Here is a 22,060-nt window from a genome sequence, read left to right as displayed (position 1 = left end):
CTCAACCTGCCCTGTCACACTGTGTCACTGGGGAAAGTAAACTCAAAGGGCCCGGGCCAGCTGGGAGTCCTGCCAACAAAAAGTACACTGACACAAAGTATTATGGGAATTGTAGCCCATCCCTCTCCACAGTGCCCCATCTAGTCTGCAAGAAAAGACTACAACTTCCAGCTGGCCCAGACCCTCTGTTTAGTTTTCCTCAGTGACACAGTGTGACAGGGATTAATGTGATGGGGGGGGGGCACGGGCCACCTGGAACAGGGGCGGGGTCACAACCTCTGGCTGCAGTCTGCACCCCCCACACCCCACTACTCATGCCCCTCTCCTGGCCAGTCAACCATTACCAGCTCCTACCACCCACCTCTCCTCTTCTGCAACGATTACCTGCTTCTGTCATCTCTCTATTTTTGTCCTACAGCATTGTAAAGGTGCCACACATAATGTTTTTGCAGCTGAATTCCAGCTTCCAAATGAAGGTTTTTTTTAATCCTGCATTGTGCCTCAAAGTTTGCAGCCTATTTCAGTGCCCTGGCACTGTAAAGTTTCTGCACATAATGTTGTCACAGCTAGACCTCAACTGCTAAATCTTTAATGTTTGCTGATGGGTAAATCCTGCATTGCACCTCACATTTTGTGGCCTATTCTAGTATTCTGGCACTGTGAAAGTGCTACAAATCACATTTCTTAAACTGGACCTGAGATGCCAAACTTGTAATTTTTACTGCAAAGTACTTCAAAGATTGTGGCCTATTTCAATGCTCTAGAACTGTAAAGGTACCACATCTAGTGTTTCTTCAGGTGGACCTTGGCTGCCAAATTTGTGAGGTTTGCTGTAAAGTAAATCCTGTGTTGCATCTCAAAGTGTGTGGCCTATTCCAGTGCTCGAGCAAAGTAAAGATGCCACAAAATGTTTCTGCGGCTGGACCTCAACATCCAAATTTTTAATTTTTAAATCCTGCTTTATGTCTACAAGTTTGCAGCCTATTCCACTTCTCTGCCACTGTAAAAGTTCTGCATAATATTCCTGAAGTTGGACCTCTGCTGACAAATTCTATACACTATATATATATATATATATATATATATATATATATACATATACACACACACCTATACAATATAGTATTTTGTTTTACGAGGATACCTGCCTCATCTCTTTCACTTTTGTCTTTCAACCAAACTGCTTATTTTAGAATAAACCAGTTACTTAAAACATCCTAAGCTATTGCTTCTTAAATAATATACGTTAATATTTATTGCAGGTTAAAATCTGCTGCATCTCTTGAAGCCTGCCTGTCTTCTCTTCCTAAAATGCAGACTTATCAAATCGCTTATATACTGTCCAGCTCTACAGTATTTTAATTTGTTGACAAATACACTTCAAAGTTTATTGCAAGATAAAAACCTATCTGTCTCTTTCTATGCGTTGCCTATTCAGGTGTTTGTGCACTGTTCCGATGCAAGCCAATTTCTATGCTTGCAATTTTGAGCCAAACACATACCTGAAGGCTTTTTAATCCTTTGAGAAGAATTGGAGACCAGGGATGGGAGAGAGTTCAGGGATTTTGGGATTATGATTTTAAAGTGTTTTAGTGCACTATTTTGACATTTTATTAAAAATTTTAAGACAATGCAGTTATACCACTGGCCAATTGGTATGAGGTTGAAAGCTTTAGATTTATTTTTTTTTAGAGTCAATTTTCCTAGAGCTTTTAAATCTGTTGTGGCTGCTACTTCTTTTATTACATTCATGCCTATTACCACTGGATAAAAGAAAAACAGGTGTCACAGCCTAATCTACCTAATAAGACCTTTTTTTTAAGTTGAAATAAAAAGTAAAAAAAAACAATTACACATCCACAACATGTGATGCCAAAATAAGGTATTGTATCTGATGTCACTGCTCTGTGACATCAGATACAACATAAAGGCATCCCCAAGCATATAATTTAAAGGATTAACATTTTCCTAGGTCATTCTGGAAGTTACCTTAAAAGGAGAACACTCTCCCTGCTGTATGGTAAAATATCAGTGGCCAGATCACAGTGCCCTTTTTGACAATCCTTTGCCTAATAGACTTGAAAAGAGTCATAACTGATTATCAATAAGTAATATCAAATTAGTAATAAAATGCCACTCTGTATTTGATTTATTAAAATCATGTCGTGTCTACTGTGCGCATCTGTTTGCCTTTTTCAATTGTCCTAAATTAGCCCGATTGTCTATAAGGTCTGTCTAGTGATTTTCTCTTTTATATTTTTATTTTTTCTGACCTGGATAAATCTTTTATACTTAAATACTTAATTCACAGCCTCGCAAATAAATGTTATGGTGAAATCTCAAGCCAGTTTCATTATATTTATATTGTCAACCAATTACAGTGTATTTGCTATCAAAAGACATTCTGGCCATTAGCAGAAGATAAATCTCTATTTAAAATAGAATTATATTATGAAGTTGCTAATAAGGACATTAAGATATTGTCTATATTTGTACATATTTTATGAAAGTAGAATGTGTGATATGCTAGAAAAACAAACAAATAAAGGAATCAACTGAGAAAAAAAAAAGAGATAAAACATTTAACTATAAGTCTTGCAAAAATTACCTATACTTGAAATCTGAAATAAAATAAAAAGGAACAATGCAAATTTTTTTTATTATTTAATTCAGCTATATACTGTATATATGCGTATGTACAGTATGTACGTGAGCTATGTGTGTATTTTCTATGTATGTCATTATTTTTTCTAGGCTTTTTAGTGTCATTTATATATATCTGAAATCTACAGAATGAAAAATATGTTTTAGTGCACAAAGCACGTATTGATTTTTAATTTAAACTGAATGTGATTATCATGCACTCCTAACTGTGAACAGTCACCTACTGAACCTATGTGCCAATATACAGTATGTGTCTATTTATAGAGAATAGAGTCAATGCAGAAGTAAGGTTTGTTTGTGAAAAGTAGAATTTGTTTTAAGGCATAATTAGAAAAAGTTTTGCTAAAACATACGTTAATAAGCATACATGATTTCCCATTTAAAAATAGTTACTTGACAGGGAGACAATCTCGCAGTCAACCTGAACTATACTTACTGTATATATACAGTATATATATTTCTGTAAATGCATCTCCTACTATACTTGCTATATAGCAAGATTTCACTTATGTAGATACTGTGCATAGAAACAATATTCTGTTCTAGGGATGGTTACATCTTGTTTCAGCAAGAAATAATGCACACAACTGATCTGTCTATGAGTAACTTCCTTCTTATGTAGCACTACCCCCATAAAACCATTTGTATCTTGCCCAGGTTTTGCCTTAGATCTTCTCCTGCAGCCAAGCACACAGCATTTCCTATAGCCAGGTGCACACAACTTCCGCTTGTTACTCGGATGATCAGTCTAGGGGTTGTAGTTTTTTTTTGTTTTAGAACTGGGATAAGGAAGGTATATAATGGGATACTCCGAATTGAACTATGCATACTTGAGGACAGCTTTCTCTAAATAGATCTGTGTAGCAAACTGTACAAAGACTGCAAAGTTCCTCTGTAGAAATGCAGAATGTAATGGAAAGTTGCTCTTCTTGACACCAGCCAGTATCCCCTCTAGTTTACACCCAGCAGCAAACTGTATAGGTCCCAAGGGGGTTAAATAGCACAAGTCCCAGAATCCAGGTAGAACAGTCTGTACTCACAAGGCTCTTGCTGCAGGTTACCTTCCTCCATGATAAGAGACAGGCAGGGCCAGTGCTTCCACTAGGCAGCTGCCTAGGGTGCACTGCCACCTAGGGGTTCCTGAGCACAGCACAGGCCAGCACTCTCTGCGTGGGGCGCAGCCACATCATGAATGGTCCTTCAGCTGAGAGAAGGGGAAGCAGAGGGGGGAAGGAAAGGAAATAGGAAGATGCTGGGTGTCTGGGGCCAGTGTAGCAGCTGAGCTGCCACTCCTTCCAGTGTTCCTCTCAGACTCAGTCCCTTATTGCAAGCCAGCTGGTGGCTGCTGATCACTGTGGATCACTATCTCTTTCCATTCTTCAGCAATGGTGGAACTGTGCCTGTGGAGGAAGGTAATGTCTGACTTTCATGTTTTGTGTATGTGTGAGTGTGACCCGGCCATCCATCACACAGGCAATGTGTCAGTGAGTGATGACTTTATCACGATCCCAAAGCCTGCTCTTCTAGTGCCTGCTGATCTGTGTCAGTGTTGGTGGGTGGTGGTGTGTTGTATCTGTCACTGTGTGGGATCCCTCAGTTCAGGTGCTCTCTGTGTGTGTGGGGGGGCTGGGCTGACTGCTGTCACAGCGTTTTATCTCCCCCCCATTGCCTGGGGAATTCCAGCCTGGGATCTGTCAGAGTGTGGATCCATCATCCCCCACTCACTGCAACTGTCACTCTGCCACAGATACAGCCCATCTATGACACTGATTTTGTCTTTAATATTGGTGCTGGTGGCATCTTATGGCACTTATTTTTGCAAATTAAAAGAAATGTTTGCAGTTTCCTGTTTTGTTGACTTAAAACTTTCCACTGCTTTAAAATTTTTGTATTTATTGTAGCCGCCTCCCCTGGCTGGAACTTCCTTCTTAGAGGAAGAGAAAGAAGAACCCAGATCACATGTGCTCACTGAATTTAAATACTAGTAGCCAGCATGCTCAGGGGCACCACTGTATTTGTCTGGAACCGCATCCATATTCATACTGCTGATTTGCATGGATCACTCCTGTTCACCGAGAACCTTTCAAAGTCTCCTGGATACTCCTGGATACAGAAAAGCCAACCGCAGCAGCAGCAGCAGCAGCAACAGCACTGTGAGCCACACAGGATCTTCTCACTAAACAATTGTCACCTTTCTGTTAAGGCAAAACATAGCAGCTTTCCTGCTTATCAGTCTCCTATTAAGCAGGAGACCACACTATATTAAACAAGACCAGCCTTTCTCAACCAGGGTGTCTTCAGGCTTCTTCAAGGGTGCCTTGGCAAAATGCCCAAAAATGTATACAAGTCAGCAGGTGGATCAATCCTGTCTTTTCTTACACAAAGCCACAGGTTTTCATTGTGCACTTTTATGACCTTCTAGCTGCCTGCATCCTAACAACCAATGATATTATCAGTTCATTAGGAGGACTTGGGGTGCATGCACATCATTCTTGTTTCCCTTGCCCCTCTCCGTCAGCACTGGAGTCACATTAGCAGATTGAAGGAGTGAAACAGGGCGACACACTGAAATACTAGTCGATACCAGTGTGCAAAAGTGTATTTGCTTTGGAAGAGTAAATCGGCTCTAATGCTGGGTGTACTGGATGTGTGTAGAATAGTTTTTTACATTTTAGAATGGGGTGCCTTTAGGATTGTGCAGAATTTTAAAGGATGCCTTGAGATTATCCATAATTTTAAAGGGTGCCTTGACTGAAAAAAGGTTGAGAAACACTGAACTAGACTATATACATCCTAGCAACCTTCCGGGGAGGGTGCTACATATATAAAGTAAAAGGCTGCTCCTAGCTCTTGTGCTACATACAACTAATCAGAAAACCTCTCTGTTCTGACACAAATATGAGGAATAAATCCTTTGTTTTGATCTGTGATGGCAATGAAGCATGCACACATCCTCTTTTTTTTTAAAGGCTGGTTGTACTGCCATGTCAGTCAGTCAGCCCTATTCCACAGAAGCCATGGTTTCCACACACAATAATGATGGCCAATTAGCCTGAAATCACTGTATGCAGCCTGGAATAAATAACTCTATAATATCAAGTTGCAGCATTAAAACAAACAATTCTGGAATTATGTGTGTGCTCTACCCACTAGAAAAGACTCACTTGCCAAAATAACACATTTTCATTCAGTGGGCAGATGAATATGAATGCACATTTTTGTTAACATGTTATTGCTGCTTAGGTGAGGAGCATGGCTGACATCTGCCATGACATTGCCTAATATCTGAAAGTGGACATAAATATCTAACCTAGTCAGTAGTTCCTGACCTGAGATGAGCTTTAGTATCAGATCAACCCAAAACCAAGCTGTGTGCAGTTCGTGAAACAGGCAAACTAAATGGCTATTCTCTGCCTGGACCTCCAGCAGTTGACGCCAGTAGTCTTTCATTAATAGGCAGTATTTCTACCAAATGGAGGCTTCGGGTCACCTGCCGACTTGTTTCAAATTGAAAACAAGCTGGCGGGCTTCCCACATTGCAACAGGACCAAATGTGGTCATGACAATATATGGTCAATTAGCTCAGCCAGCTTCCCGAGCCAGTTTGTTGACATTCAGCAGGTTCCTAGCTACTCATTCCAGCAGCACTGGGGAACTGTAATTTTGAATAGGAGTTTTTCATTTTTTAGTGAGACGGGGTACTGTGTATCACTTACTCCCTCACTTTGGGGAATGGGGGGAGCAGATAACTGGGACCCCCTTATTTCAAAGGAGCTTCCAAATTCTGAAAATACTTTGCACCCCTTCTGCAAGGTACCTTTCGCAGCGTTGAGGGCATGTGACCTAGTATGGTTGCTTCCTTTTCCTGGCTAATCAGGATACAAGCCTGGATGAGGTTCTGGTATCGATTTTGGGACCTTATCCAGTAGATAAATGTCACTTTTATGTAAGTAAATTGTACAGGTGCTTTGCTTCATGTGCAGATTTAAGACATCCCCAGGAATGTTATTTAGGGAGTTTTGCGGTTTAATGTTGCTCTTTAAGTCTTATTAAAAGACCAAATCTCCCTGGAGCAATATTTAATAAAAAACATTTTTACATTGGTACATTTTCCTCATGGCAGTGCCCAGATAGCCATACCTTTTTTACCAAAAGCTTGCAAATTGGTCTTGACAAAGTCCAGAAAAAAATAACAAGATTTTGCTCCCATAAACTTCAATAGAGTTTGGGTGCTATGTTAAGAGTTCATGGATTTCAGGCTGAGTTTGCAAATCCTTCCAGAAACCAAACCCAGGCTATTTTGCTCACTACTATTCTTGACCTGTAATGAGGGTTATGAGGACATCTAGTGCTCAATAGTAGTCTTGTTTAGAGGACATTCAATGGGTCAGATTTTGAGGGTTTGAGTTGCTAGATCAGCTTCCTTGGTGTAGCTGATGCTGACAGAAAAAAATGTAGATATCTTCTTATGAAATAAAAGATCAGCAATGGCCAATTGGTTATGTATGTAGAATATTGAGTTCTCCTGAGTGCCTTTTATACCAACCAGTATGTCATGTTTCACATGACTGTCATATGCTTTTAAGTGTTTTCTATATTTTGTTTCTGCTCCTCCCTTTCCTTTGGTTTAGTTAATACTTTTCCCAGTAAGGCATTGCAGCAAGCCTCATGTCTCATGAAGCAGAGCACATTATGAACCTTTGGACCTATCAGATGTTCATTGTTGTAAGATTCTCTCAGTTTTATGGAATAAACTTCACAAGATCTACAAGATATCATCTTGACTGAATCACTGACTGCGGTATCCAACTGAGATTGAAGTTATCGTTATCTCATCACAACGGTAAGTTACAGAGATCACACTTTCAATGCTTAGATTGGAGAGACAGAACAGTAAAAAGATCAGTGAAATGTCTTCATAGGATCAGCCAAAAGATCAGCTAAAAGATCAGTCAAAAGATCAGTGAAATGTCTTTATAGGATCCTTGCTAGCTGCACACAGTGAGATGTTATATAGATGATTATAGCAGCTACAGAGAGTGCAGCCATCTCTACACAAGCCTGTACATGTCTGCAAGTATATCTTAGCATAACACTCATCAGTGACAGGACAAATTATTGATGTGAATGTCTTAAAACTGCAAGTTTATACACTGCATCTGTACGCATTAGCACATGGCTTGTCTGTGAAATTATAAGAAAGTAAAAGAAAACTTTACTGCAACCATTGCCTAGGAGACCTGAGCTTACCTACAGAAAAATTGATACATTTCTCTGTTAACTTTCTATCAACCCCTCTTCTTGCTAACATGATGTTTCAAGAAAGTAATATACAGTCTGGGGAAACTAATACACAACCACAATCAGAGCTTTATCCAGAGCAGGACTTAGATAAAAGAGAAAAACGCTTAGCAAAACCGACCTGGAAAGGGCAAGAGAATTTTAATGCTGACAAGCTAGAATTGCTGTCTAATATTAATGACTTATGGTCTAATACTGTTAAATGCATGTCTGCTCTATCCAAAAATCTCATGAGCCAATACAACTAGAGGGCGCTATTCAGCAATTAAATGTTGCTTATGAGAATTATCAAAGACTGTGTGTTAAATATATTGCTCTCTTAAAGCGGTACAACACTCAAAGGTCATTGGAAGAATTAAGGAGTTTTGAGGAGCTCAATCTTGAAAGAGACAATTTAGAGAAAGGTAGAAGTGAGAATAACACAGCTCCATGAATCCAGATCTTATCGCTCTGCGTCTACTAGACGCTCCTCAAGATCTTCCAAATTCCTACAATCAAGGTCTTTTACACTCAGTCAACAACTAATAAAAGTCTGTGCTGATGCTGAAGCTTCTAAAATTCAAGAAGCTTTCTCCCAAAAGAAAGCAGAAATGGAGGCTCAGGCTGCACATAAGAAATGGAGGCTCAGACCACATATAAGAAAGCAGAAATGGAGGCTCAGGCCGCAGAAATGGAGGCTCAGGCCACATATAAGAAAGCAGAAATGGAGGCTCAGGCTGCAGAAATGGAGGCTCAGGCCACACAAATAGAGGTTCAGGCCGCATATAAGAAAGCAGAAATGGAGGCTCAGGCCGCACAAATGGAGGTTCAGGCCGCATATAAGAAAGCAGAAATGGAGGCTCAGGCCGAACATCAGAAAGCAGAGAAAGAAGCTGAAGCCACACGCCAAAGGGCAGAAATTGAAGTTTTGGAAAAACAATGTGAGCATGCCACAGCCATGGCAAGGTTAAGGGTCTTAGAACAAGACGCTAGTGAAAACGAAAGAGACAACAGTTACAGACACTCAGTTGTATCTTATGTCTCAGATTCTTTTTTTTTGTTTTTTTATTTAAATAAAAAAAAAAAATGTCTCAGATTCTTCACACACCTCTCCAGATTGTCAACTCCCTGTCACAGCAGCCAAAGTACTCAATCAAAGTCTCTTCTCTGCACCTACTGTACCTCAAGATGATTTGCCCTTATATCCTCCAATACATCAGACTGCAGCATCTCAGCTAGCCACAGACACTGGTGTGTATTTAATAGACAGTCCACCATACCTTGGCACCAACAGAGTACCTCCTAGGAAATGCACTACTCTACAAACTAACATGCAGGCAACTCCAGCAATGAATGCCTTAGCAGCAACATATGTTCCCAAGTCACTCCACATAAGTCCACCAACCATCACAACCAACTCTGTTCCACCTGCAATCATGCACCCAAAATCTGAAAACGCGGACATGTCACAGTTTGCTAAATACATGCTCCACAGAGAGCTTGTTAAGACAGGCTTCACCAAGTTTGATGACAAGCCTGAAAATTTACAGAAGCTGAAAATCCACTTTTAAGGCCACAATGAGTAACCTAGACATCAATGACACAGAGGAATTAGATCTACTCATCAGATGGCTAGGTCCCCAGTCCACTGAACCCTGCTGCAGGCCTTAATGCTGCTTGGGGCAGACTTGAACATACCTTTGGCAGCCCAGAGGCCATTGAAGATGCTTTATTCAAAAGGTTGCAAAGCTTCCCAAGGATTTCTGCTAATGACAATCTAAAGCTTCAAGAACTCAGCGATGTTCTATTAGAGCTTCAACTTGCTAAGGCTGACATCAACTTGCTTGGTCTCTGTTACCTAGACACCTCTCATGGCATCAAATCTATTGTTCTCAAGCTACCATATGGAATTCAAGAAAGATGGGCAGCGCTTTGATCAAAGTATAAGGAAGAACATAGAGTTGCCTTTCCTCCTTTTTCTTACTTCTGCGAGTTCATCAAAATAATTGCAGACACTAAGAATGACCCAAGTTTCTCATATTGGGACTGTAACTCTCTCAGTACACTCTCTCCAAAACCTATAAACACACGTATGTCACACAGAAACCATAGAGGTCCAGCGTTAGTGAAAAGAACTAATGTTCTACCTGTGCCTGCTACAGTTCTTGAAAAGACTGATCAAAACAAGAAAATTGAGGACCCAAATCGCCAATGTCCAATACATAACAAATCACATCCACTTAAGAAATGTGTCAGCTTCAGAAAGAAAACTCTCCAAGAATGTAAGGAACTTTTGAGGAAATTTGAGGTTTGCTACAAATGCTGTGCCTCCACAGAACACTTTGCAAAGGACTGTAAAGCGATCATCAAATGTATAGAGTATGACAGTGATGACCATGTGCAAGCTCTTCATCAATATTCGCACAACTCTACTACGCTCACAAACAATGTTCCTGAGGCAAAGCAAGGCGGGGAGTGCCCAGATCAAGCAGCACCTACCACCCCAGTGTTCTCTACGTGTACAGAGGTCTGTGGAGAAGAATTCTGCAACAAATCCTGTGCAAAGATATGCTTGATACGTGTATACTCCAAAGGTCAATCTGAAAAGGCCATAAGACTGTATACTATTCTGGATGAACAGAGTAACAGATCTCTTACAGGAACTCAGTTTTTTGAATTGTTGAACATAACTGGAGATGCTCTGCCTTATACTCTAAGCACTTGTTCCGGCACTACAGAAGTCTTAGGTAGGAGAGCCAGTGGTCTTGTAGTTACTCCTCTGAATGACAATGTGGAAATATCTTTGCCCACTATCACTGAGTGCAACCAGATTCCAAGCACCAAAGAGGAGATCATTACTTCTTAAGCTGCTTTTCACTATTCTCACTTACAGCACATAGCTAACCAAATACCAGCCCTCGACGAAAGTGCAGACATCCTGCTGTTACTCAGACGAGACATCCTGAGGGTGCATAAAGTTCGTCATCAAATCAACGGTCCACACAATGCACCACATACTCAGCATCTGGATCTAGGATGGGTAATCATAGGCAAAGTCTGCCTAGACCAGGACAGGAGGTCCTATTCAGTCTCTTCCCTTAAAAACACATGTCCTGTCAAATAGGCGAACAACTTGTTCTGCGCAACAACCACATAAATAGATCATGAAATAAAGACTGTTTGAAAAAGGTGCACAATGGCACATCATGCAAGACAATAAGAAAGCTCTTAATCTCTGGGATGACAAAATCGGCAACACAGTGTTCGAGGTAACCACTAAAGACAATGAGTTGGCAGCCACCATAGAAGACAAAGAATTCTTGAAAACCATGAGTAAAGAGTTCTACCAAGATGATTCCAACAGTTGGGTAGCACCTCTTCCCAGAGGGACATCTATACTGATAATCAGGGCACAGATCATTAGTGCCCTGATTATCAGTGCAGCCCCATCAGTGCCCATCAGTGCTGCTCTTCAATGCCCATCATTGCAACCTATCTGTGCCATATATCAGTGCCCATCATTGGCACATATCAGTGCCCATCAGAGCTACCTATCAATGTCCATCAGTGCTGCTTATCAGTGCAGTCTATCAGTACCCAGCAGTGCCACCTATCAGTGCCAGTCAGTGTCACATATCAGTGCCCATCAGTGTTACCTATTAGTGCCAGTCAGTGCCACCTATCAGCGTCCATCAGTACCACCTATCAGTGTCCATCAGTGCCACCTATCAGTGCCACATATCCATGCCCATCAGTGCCACATATCAGTGCCCATCAATAAGGCCTTTCAGTGCCCATCAGTGATGTCTGTCAATGCCCATCAGTGCCACACATATCAGTGCCTTCTCATCAGTGCAGTCTATCAGTACCCATCCGTGCCAGCCAGTGCCAACTGACAGTGCCCATCATTGCTGCCTATCAGTGCCCATCAGTGCTGCCTTTCAGTGACCATCAATGATGCCTGTCAGTACCCATCAATTCCACCTATCAGTGCCTCCTCATCAGTGTTGCCTATCATTACTATCTATCAGTGCTGTCTATCAGTGCCACCTATCAGTGCCCGTCAGTGCCACCTATCAGTGCAGCCTCATCATCACACATCAGTGAAGGAGAAAAAATTACTTATTTACAAAATTTTATAGCAGAAACTAAGAAAAAAAAAATTTTCCCCAAAATTTTCAGTCTTTTTTAATTTGTTTAGCAAAAAATAGAAAACCTGGTGGTGATTAAATACCACCAAAAGAAAGCTCTATCTGTCTCAAAAAATTATAAAAATGTAATTTGAGTATAGAGTTGCATGACCGCGCAATAGTCATTCAAAGTGCGACAGCGCTGAAAGCTGAAAATTGGCTTGGGCAGGAAGGGGGTGAATGTGTCCAGTAAGCAAGTGGTTAAACAAAGTGCTTGAGACATGCCTTAAAACTGCACATGCTGTTGTGGAACAGTACCAATATAGTGCATTCAACGTTACAATAAAAAAAGGGTGGAAAACAACATGAGGTTCCCATTACAGTTCAAACCAGACTCTTATTCAGAAATGCAGCCTAGGGGGCCAGGAAAGTGAAGGCAGTGAGTATGCAGCCCTGTCCTTCCTGTACCATACTAGGCCAAATTCCTATCAACATTGGAAGGGGGCCATACCTACCCATTCTTGCAAAGCACCCTTTATCCATGTTAAAGGGAACAAGGGCATCATCTCCACATTCTGTCACCCAAAAGGAATGTAGGTGTTGGGGAGGGGAGCCTTTTTTATAAAAATTCAAGATGCCTTTTTTTATAAAAATTAACCTCCAGATCTCTGGTGTCTGCTAAGAGGAACAAGTAAAGGGTATATTAGTAACCATTATTGCTCATTCTGAAAAAGTGTTACATTTAAATAGACACATAGATCCCTTGAAAAAGTTCACTTAAATTAAAAAAACAAATCATACACACACCAAAAACATTTTTATAATTGTCTCCATCATAATAATGTAGTTCAGCGTAATAATCTACCTAAACCACATTGCCACACCTCTTGACAACCACTGACAACACACACTGCACTTCCACCAGTAAATGACAGATCCCCAGCACTATGGGATTGTAAACACAGCATGGAGCATCCCAGGTGATGTGACACCATTGAGTATAATTTGGTCCTACAGACCTCAAAGGCATAGAGCATTAAGTTCAGGTTCAGGGAACTTCAAAATGGATAGATTTGCTCATCCTTAGCTAAAAGAAAGCTCATGACACGTTAAAGTCTTTTGACATACTGTTCATCAATGATGAAGTGTGCCATATTCTGCCATTGAGAGAGAGGTTGTAGGATATGACAAGTCCAATTGAAAATACATTTTTAAAAAGGCATGAGCTATACTATACTGTATATACAGTACCTCTATTTCCAACATAGGTATAGCATTTGCAAATAGAAAAATAATTAATGGGAGAGATCATGAATTAAAAAAGTTAATACTGAGGACTAAGGAGCATCCATTCGCTCACAAAAATAATTAACATCCTTTATTGTAAAAATGTAAAAAAATTACTTTTTAATAATTGACATTTTTATTTTAATTATTCAAGGTCTGTCCATTGAATTATTGTTCAAGTGTACTGTAAGTTGGAGGTCTTCCCCTTGTTTGGGGAGTTGTAAATGCAATTTAGGTTTCATTTAAGGAGTAATTAAGAAAAACCTTAAATTTTTATCAAATCTATGTAAGTGAAAGCATTTGCAAATATTTTTGTGACATTTCGGAGCAGCTGGAGATGTTCCACACACCATCTGTGCCAGTAAGACATTTACAAATGTTTGGTGTGTAGTATTGTTGCACAGGCGAAAATATGTAGGTGTCCATATTTAGGATTATCTTGTCACTGTCAGTTTTGAGCACCTGAGGGTTCTTGTGGCACTGGCAATTTTTTTTCCAAACATGACAATTACAGTATATGCCACTCCTCTGAGGGTCAGTAATTCATAGTTACATAGTTAAGTCTGGCTGAAAAAAGACAAAAGTCCATCCAGTTCAACCAGTTTAATTCAATTTAAGGTAGCAGAAGAGAGCAAGGATCCTAATTATTATCTAGTCATTAACTTGGTTCTCTTTGGCCCACTTACATAACACCATTTAAAATGATTGAAGTCACTTGTCAACATTATTACAAGCAGGTAGAAAGCAAATAGGCAACCTAAATCACTTAAACAGCATCGTAAATAATTCATAGAGGATGTGAACACCATTAAATCCCTTATAGTGCATTTCTCCAGATATTTATTTCCTACTGTGTAATAAAATTACTTTTTGGAGTTATCCAGCCACTTCTGTGTATTCCATTATTATGTGTAAAAAGGAGTACACAGAACATTGAGCAATTGGCATGAGCTTAAAATGGATAAACTCACCCAGTTGTGGATTTGTAAAGTATGAAAATGCAATGGCATATTGGATTCATTTGCTGCAGGATTTATTAACCTTTCCTTTACTCAGTAAAAAACGAGATATGTATTGTAGATACTATGTTCTCCTATATACCGGTAACTATAAAATATATATTTTGCTTATCATCAGAATCTGGTGGTATTCAGCCTTCTTGGTTCAAAGAAACACAAATTACCATACCTTTTTTCTTTATATTTAACCACTTGTTTTATTAAAGTGATTGTAAAGGAAACAATTTATTTTAAATATAAATAACTAACTAAATAAATAACTCAATAAATAATAATTAAATAAAAAAAAAAAAGAAGAAATATATATATATATATATATATATATATATATATATATATGTTTTTCTTACCCGCTCTGTACAATGGTATTGCACAGAGTAGCCCTGATCCTGCTCTTCTTGAGTCCCCTGCTTATGCTCCTGGCTCCTCCTCCCTGCTGAGTGTCCCCATAGCAAGCTGCTTACTCTGAGGGCACTTGTGCAGCTGCTTTGTGTGTCTATTCACGCACAGAGTGTGGCTTGGTCTCGCCCCTGCTCTCTCTTCATTGGCTCACTGGCTGTGATTGACAGCAATGGGAGCCAAAGGCTCCCGCTGCTGTATCTAAGCTAATGAGGAGAGAGAGACCCTGGAAAGCCACTGCTCTCATGCACATCGCTGGAGATGGGACTCAAGTAAGTATTAGGGGGGTGTGGGGGGAAAATTGGGTGCAGAAGATTTTTTACCTTAACTCCTGGTTCACATATCTTCGTTCCTGCGGGCCACTTTTACGCGGGCACAAGAGCCCATTCCTTTGAATGGACTCCCATGCCCCAGGACACGCAGGGAAGAAGTCCCTGCAGTTCTTCTGAAAACGCAGCCCACACAGGAACCTCAGTTCCCAGTATGGTTGCGATCTCCAGTGCGGGCAGATTGCCATTAGAATTAATGGCACCTACCCGCGGGTCCGCATTCTTCTGTGTGGGTGGTGCGGCTGCACGGATTTTTGTGGCACCACCTGCACATACAGTAAAGGAAATAAGTATTTGATCCCCTGCTGATTTTGAATGTTTGCCCACTCACAAAGAAATGATCAGTCTAAAAATTGAATGGTAGGTGTATTCCCAACCATTGAACAGAAGATAATCAGCAGATTGACTTTTGTTCAACCACAGTGACAACACATGGATCGAAATTTGGCCAGTCCCTGCTGAACTGGCTGAATTTTGATCCTTGTATGGCCAGCTTAACTTTGCATCTTGAAAGCTTAAAGTTACAGATTGCACAAACCTACATAGTATGTAGGCTAAAGGGTGGATTATATGGATGCGTATGTTCTGTCATACAGTATGTTTTTAAGCTCCACTCTTAGTACCCTTCCCCACAAATAAAGTTACCCCACCATCTAGCTAATCCTCCAATTATTTTTTTAAAAACAAAATGCATCATGTCACATGCTGGGCCCTGAGTCTTCTTTCTACTGAACTTTATAAGTGGGTGCTCATGCCGCTGTCAGGTGAAATGTACATTTCCCATTAGCCATCCATTGGTGTTGTTTCCACAATGTCCCGAAGATTCCAGCAGTGGCATGATGTCTCAACTGTAAAGGGTAGCAACTAGATGGACCTGGACTATAGAGTTAGATCATAAGTCTTCACTACCAGAAAGTGTGACATGGGATGGGGGAGTCAGGTGAATAAAAATAAAGAAATAAAGTGTTTTGGATGCCTTTTTTTTAAATTGTCTATGAGTAGGTAGGTTGGATGGTAGTTTCAGCAATTGGTTGGAGATGGGCTTTCAGCATGTACATATGCCTTTTGGTCTCTTTTTCAGATTCCAGTTCCAACACACTATTAGGATAGCATTAATGTGTTAATATCAGGTGTGGGTCTAGAAGAGATTTTGTCATTTAATCACTGTGATCACTGTATAACCTTAGGAATTTAAGATTGTACAAATTCACATTCATTTTCATGCATCCTTTCTTCTAATGTTCTTTCTTCTACGTGAAATAGAGACATACTTGAAAAGTGATAGACATAGTAAAATTGATATATGTGCAGCCAGCGTGACTTGCAATTTGCAATCTATTCCAACGTCTCTTCATAGTAGGTGTAACAGTAGAAATTTCATCATATTTTACCAGAGCAAAAGAAAAAGAACAGCCATGTTACAAATAAGCAACATGAACTACAGGTAAAACTCAAATAATTAGACCCAGAGTATGGAGGAAGAATGGAGAGGCACACACTGCAAGATGCTTGAAGTTCAGTGTGAAGTTTCCACAGTCTGCGTTGATTTGGGGAGCCATGTCATCTGCTGGTGTTGGTCCACTGTGCTTCCATAAGTCCAGGGTCAACGCAGCCGTCTACCAGGAGATTTTGGAGCACTTCATGCTTCCTTCTGCAGACGAGCTTTATGGGGATGCTGACTTCATTTTCCCGCAGGACTTGGCACCTGCCCACACTGCCAAAAGCACCAAAACCTGGTTCAATGACCGTGGGATTACTGTGCTTGATTGGCCAGCAAACTCGCCTGACCTGAACCCCATAGAGAATCTATGGGGCATTGCCAAGAGAAAGATGAGAGACATGAGACCGAACAATGCAGAAGAGCTGAAGGCCGCTATTGAAGCATCCTGGTCTTCCATAACACCTCAGCAGTGCCACAGGCTGATAGCTTCCATGCCACGCCGCATTGAGGCAGTAATTGCTGCAAAAGGGGCCCAAACCAAGTACTGAGTACATATGCATGCTTATACTTTTCAGAGGTCCGATATTGTTCTATGTACAATCCTTGTTTTATTGATTGCATGTAATATTCTAATTTTCTGAGATTGTGGATTTGGGGTTTTCATGAGCTGTAAGCCATAATCATCTCAATTATGACAAATCACGGCTTGAATTATCTTGCTTTGCATGTAATGAGTCTATCTCATATATTAGTTTCACCTTTTAAGTTGCATTACTGAAATAAATGAACTTTTGCACGATATTCTAATTTTTCGAGTTTCACCTGTAATATATAATGATTATTTATAGAGAGCACCAGGTGTTGATTTTTGGGATCACTCTTAATTCTTATTTTGGGCATTCTCCTTTCTCAGTATTTATTTCTTACTATATATAAGCCACTTATTACTATTCACTACTAGTGATGAGCAAACTGGCCTGAGTTAAGTTCACCGGGGGATTCATAAAGCCAGCTTGAAATCCGAAAATGCTTAACATAAATAATATCTAAACCCTAGTTAGGTCTATGGGAGTTGGATCTTGTAATTTTTTTAAATCCAATTTGCAAGCTTATTGTTAAAAAAGAGGGCATGGGTAGTTGGACACCACCATGGTGGACATATACCAATGCAAAAAATGTGCAAAAAAAAATCATTCACCAGGGACTGGTATTTTAATGTGGTTAATTAAAAATAATAAAGCTGAAGTTTGGCTACTTTTTTTTCTCTCTTTAGTTTTACTAAAGGTAACTTACAGTACCTGTAATGAAGGATGTCCCAGATAATGTAGGCTCCTGGAGAAATATTCAGTGCAGGGCTGGCCAGTCCTCTTTTTTGTCTAAAGGACAAAAATGGTGTGGGGTCCCCTCCAAAATCCCTGACATACCCTTATCCTAGACAGATGTCTAATAAGAATTTTTAAGGGAGAAACCATGCAAAAAAAACCCCAAAAAAGCATAGGTTCCTCCCCAAAATTGTTACCAGATTTTTATGTAGGTGTGCAGCCTGGTACCGTCAAAGAAAAGGAGGATAAGCCAGTGTGTGCCCACCTACTCCTGAACCATACCAGGCCGCATGCCCCCAACATTTAGAAAATGCTATCAAAAGCTAAAGTTGCAGTTTAATTTTTTAACTGATTTATATGATTGTTCATTGTTATTCTGGACATAATGTTCTGCTAGAATATGTGATCATATTTATTATATACTATTGTTTTGCAGTTTACATGCATTGTGTTTCTGAAGATAGTTATAAATATTCAACATTAGACAATTAGAACAAAGAGACAAGTGAAAGTGACATGCCTTATGTGATTGCATTATTTATTTTCATTAAAAGTCTTCAGGATAACTTGATTGCTGTCAAGGACATTCCTACAAAGAGTGATGACATTTTCCAGGTATTCAGTGGTATAAGAATGCTTTCTGATCAAAAAACATGAAAGACCCATATGAATTTTTATGGTTTGACTTATGTACCTGTGAACTTTTACTATTATCCATTAATCATTTTGCCCGTTACATGATTAGGTGGTTGAGTAGCCATTATTTCTCTACACCAAGCATAACACTAAGTATCCTGAGCATAAAGAGATGTGGAGCATTTTTACTGTTGAGTTAAAGGTTTAAAAAGAAATCCCTCCTTCAGTTTTACAGAACACAGAACATGTTTGTAGATAAAGGTTTTAGAGATCAGCTTGATGTAAATATTTTTTTAAATATTCAATTTTTTTTAAATGCACATTATTTAAAATGTAAATGTAAAAATACATGTAACTAGTGGCAGCCATATTTGCTCAATATAAACATGGGCTTTGCAGTATTACACAGTGGCTGTTCTTTACTGCTTTTCCTCACAACACAAGTCTTTGAGTTGGCTCGACTGTCTCCCTGGAAACTATGCACTCCCTGTGTGGCTGATATCCTAGTTCATTAGCTGTTAAAATAAAACCTAACTGGATGATATTTGGTTTGTGTGACGGACTGCCTGCCGCTCTGCGGTGCCTCTGCCAAACCGTGCCTCCTGCCCTCCAAACCCTTTCAGCAAACCGATGGCTAATACCAGCTGTTTACCCCAAGCATCATGCTCAGACAAGTGTTGAGGTAAAGTAATAACTATACTGAACAGAAAATACAGGTTATTATACACTTCAAAATCAGGGGCAGTCCCCACATGAACAATAAAACAAATATTACATATTGCACATTACACATCCCGGAATGGTTAAGTAAGGAAGTAAAGCTGATAGAAGACTAATCACATCCTACAGGAATCTCCAGGAGGATTAACAGAAACAGAAACAATAGGTTACTCAAATAACAATGGGAATTCACTAGTGGGTTGCACATAATGGGGAAATTACACAATGAGAGAAACAGGCTTCAAGCTTAGAAAGTATAGGCAAACCCAGGTACACATTATAACAGTAAACACATAACACCTTATTAAACAGATTACACATAACAGCAGGAGACCTCAGCATCAGGTCCTTTTGAGCAGATTATATTCTTCTGCTTTGAGTCTATGAGTCTAGGAGGGGGTTGAAGCAGTCAGTGCTGGGTTGGGATGTTGATTCTATACCCCAACAAAACACAGAGGCCCCTCAAATGCCAGGGCACATAGTCAGTAGGCAAGATGCTAGTCTGCAGTCCCCTCCAAAAGCCCCTGTCTGGGTTAGGTCTGTCACTGTTTGCTAAAGCACTGTTTGTCATAAACAATTGGCATGTTGCATTTCACTTCATTTTTTACATCTCAGTGCTGCTGATCTCCAGCCTCTTGCGCCTATTTCCTGTCTATATGCATTGGGCTACACCAGTGGCTGAACATCACTGCTCAGTATCAGATTCCAGAGAGTGACAACAGAGGAGAGGGCCTGTGCAATAATGAAAGGGTATTTATAGTGTCTGCCAGAAGCACATATGATAACACAGGATACCAATCTAGAGGGCTAGTAAATGTAAAGAGGAAAGGATCACCACTACTCCTGACCAGCCCAGGGTAATAAATGTTAAGCAGCGGCCTCAGCCTACATGTCTCAACCAAACCACACAAGCTGACACATTTTGCCTCACCTTCCGGGGCTTAGTGATAGGGTCATAATATAGATCAGGGTTTAAAATTTTGAGTCTAGACTTATTAGCCAGGCACAAACCTTACTCTCCACTAGTTGCCCCACCCAACCTTACCCAGGTCCAAACCCACCCTTCCCCCAACCCTGCCCCCAGCCCTGCCCTCAACCACGCCCCCTTAAAGCTTATGAAATTACATTTTTCTTTAGAATAAAGAGTCCAAAATATAAAAAAATGTAATTATAACATAGCTTTATTATGGCAATTTAAACATAACAGCAATAGCTTAATAGCAATAGGGTGCAATCAAAATATCAAGTTTTACAGCTTTAAACCTTGTTTATCTCCTACATCTTTAAAAAGAGACTTTTTAATATGACGATATGATTTTTGTTAGTGAGCACATATTTTCAGTTATTATTGCAGTTTTTCCTTAAACTGATTTTTGTATAATACTTTTATATTTCTATTATTCATTTATTAAAGTCCAGTCGTATTTTAAAAGAAAATTATACAAAGAAAATCAATGTGTTTTGAAACAGTAAATAACAAGTGTTTTACAGTTTATTTTGTGGCCTTATGCTCAGAGGTATACTGCAGTATACTAAGGCCACTGAGCTCTGTGTGAACTCTACAGTGATCCCCTAAGGTGGTGGAGAGCGGACCTCTCCTCGAGTCCCCTGCGGCGGTGGAGAGGGTGTCTCCTCTCAGTCCTCTCAGCGGAGGAGAGCGGACCTCTCCTGCACCTGTCCCCTCAGCCGCGCTGCCAGTGTAATGGTGGTACCGAAGAAGCCGGAAACTGGAAGTTGGAAACCGGAACTCAGCTTCACAATGAGACTTGGAGTGCAGGTGCAGCAGCTCCATCCATCATCTGTGCTCGCCGCTTGCGCACAATAATTTCTCCTCGCATTTGGCGAGTGGCTTTTTCAAGCCCTGATATAGATACATTGAGTCTGCCTGGTTTTTTCTTTTTGGGGGGATTGTTTTTTTTTTTTGTTTCTTTTTTTTATTAACTTTTTTGTCTGAGTATAGATCTGTGTTTGTCCCAAGCGTGTTTGAAACTATTTACTGTTGACTGGCTCACTACCTCTGCTGGAAGTTTATTCCAAGCATCAACTACTCTTTCAGTAAAATAGTACTTTCTGAGATTAGTTATGAGCTTTCCTCCAGTTAATTTAAGGCAGGGGTGTCCAAACTTTTTTCAAAGAGGGCCAGATTGGATGAAGTGAACATGGTGGAGGGACGAACATTTTTCCAAACATTCTTTGAACCATTACAATTAAATGCAAATAAATTATTTTATGCCAACTTACTGTATTTTTCGCCGTATAAGACGCACCTGACCATAAGACGCACCTAGGTTTTAGAGGCAGAAAACAGGAAAAAAAAAATTCTGAACTAATGGACTGCAGACACAGTACAGGAGATGACCAGAGACTGCGGACAGCACAGGGATGACCAGAGACTGCGGACAGCACAGGGATGACCAGAGACTGCGGACAGCACAGGGATGACCAGAGACTGCGGACAGCACAGGGATGACCAGAGACTGCGGACAGCACAGGGATGACCAGAGACTGCGGACAGCACAGGGATGACCAGAGACTGCGGACAGCACAGGGATGACCAGAGACTGCGGACAGCACAGGGATGACCAGAGACTGCGGACAGTACAGATGACTGCTGACCTTTGGGGAGGTGGGGAGCGGGTACCTGAATTTGACAGGTACCCGCTCTTACTTCCGCAGTTGTTCTTTGATCTTACCTGTTCCTCGATCCAGCCGCGCGCTGTCTTCCCGGCTTCTGTAATGGCGCTCGGCATGACAGCCGGGTGCCCAGTGCACATGAGCGAGAAGCACTTGCGCTTTGTGATTGGTCCGGCGGCTTCTGGGATCTGTCATGTGT

Source organism: Staurois parvus, unplaced genomic scaffold (assembly GCF_062004578.1).
Source record: "Staurois parvus isolate SC_StPar_1 unplaced genomic scaffold, SC_StPar_1.0 ptg000139l, whole genome shotgun sequence".
Lineage (NCBI taxonomy): Eukaryota > Metazoa > Chordata > Amphibia > Anura > Ranidae > Staurois > Staurois parvus.
The sequence above is the reverse complement of the archived record's forward strand: the minus strand, read 5'-3'. Positions refer to the sequence as shown.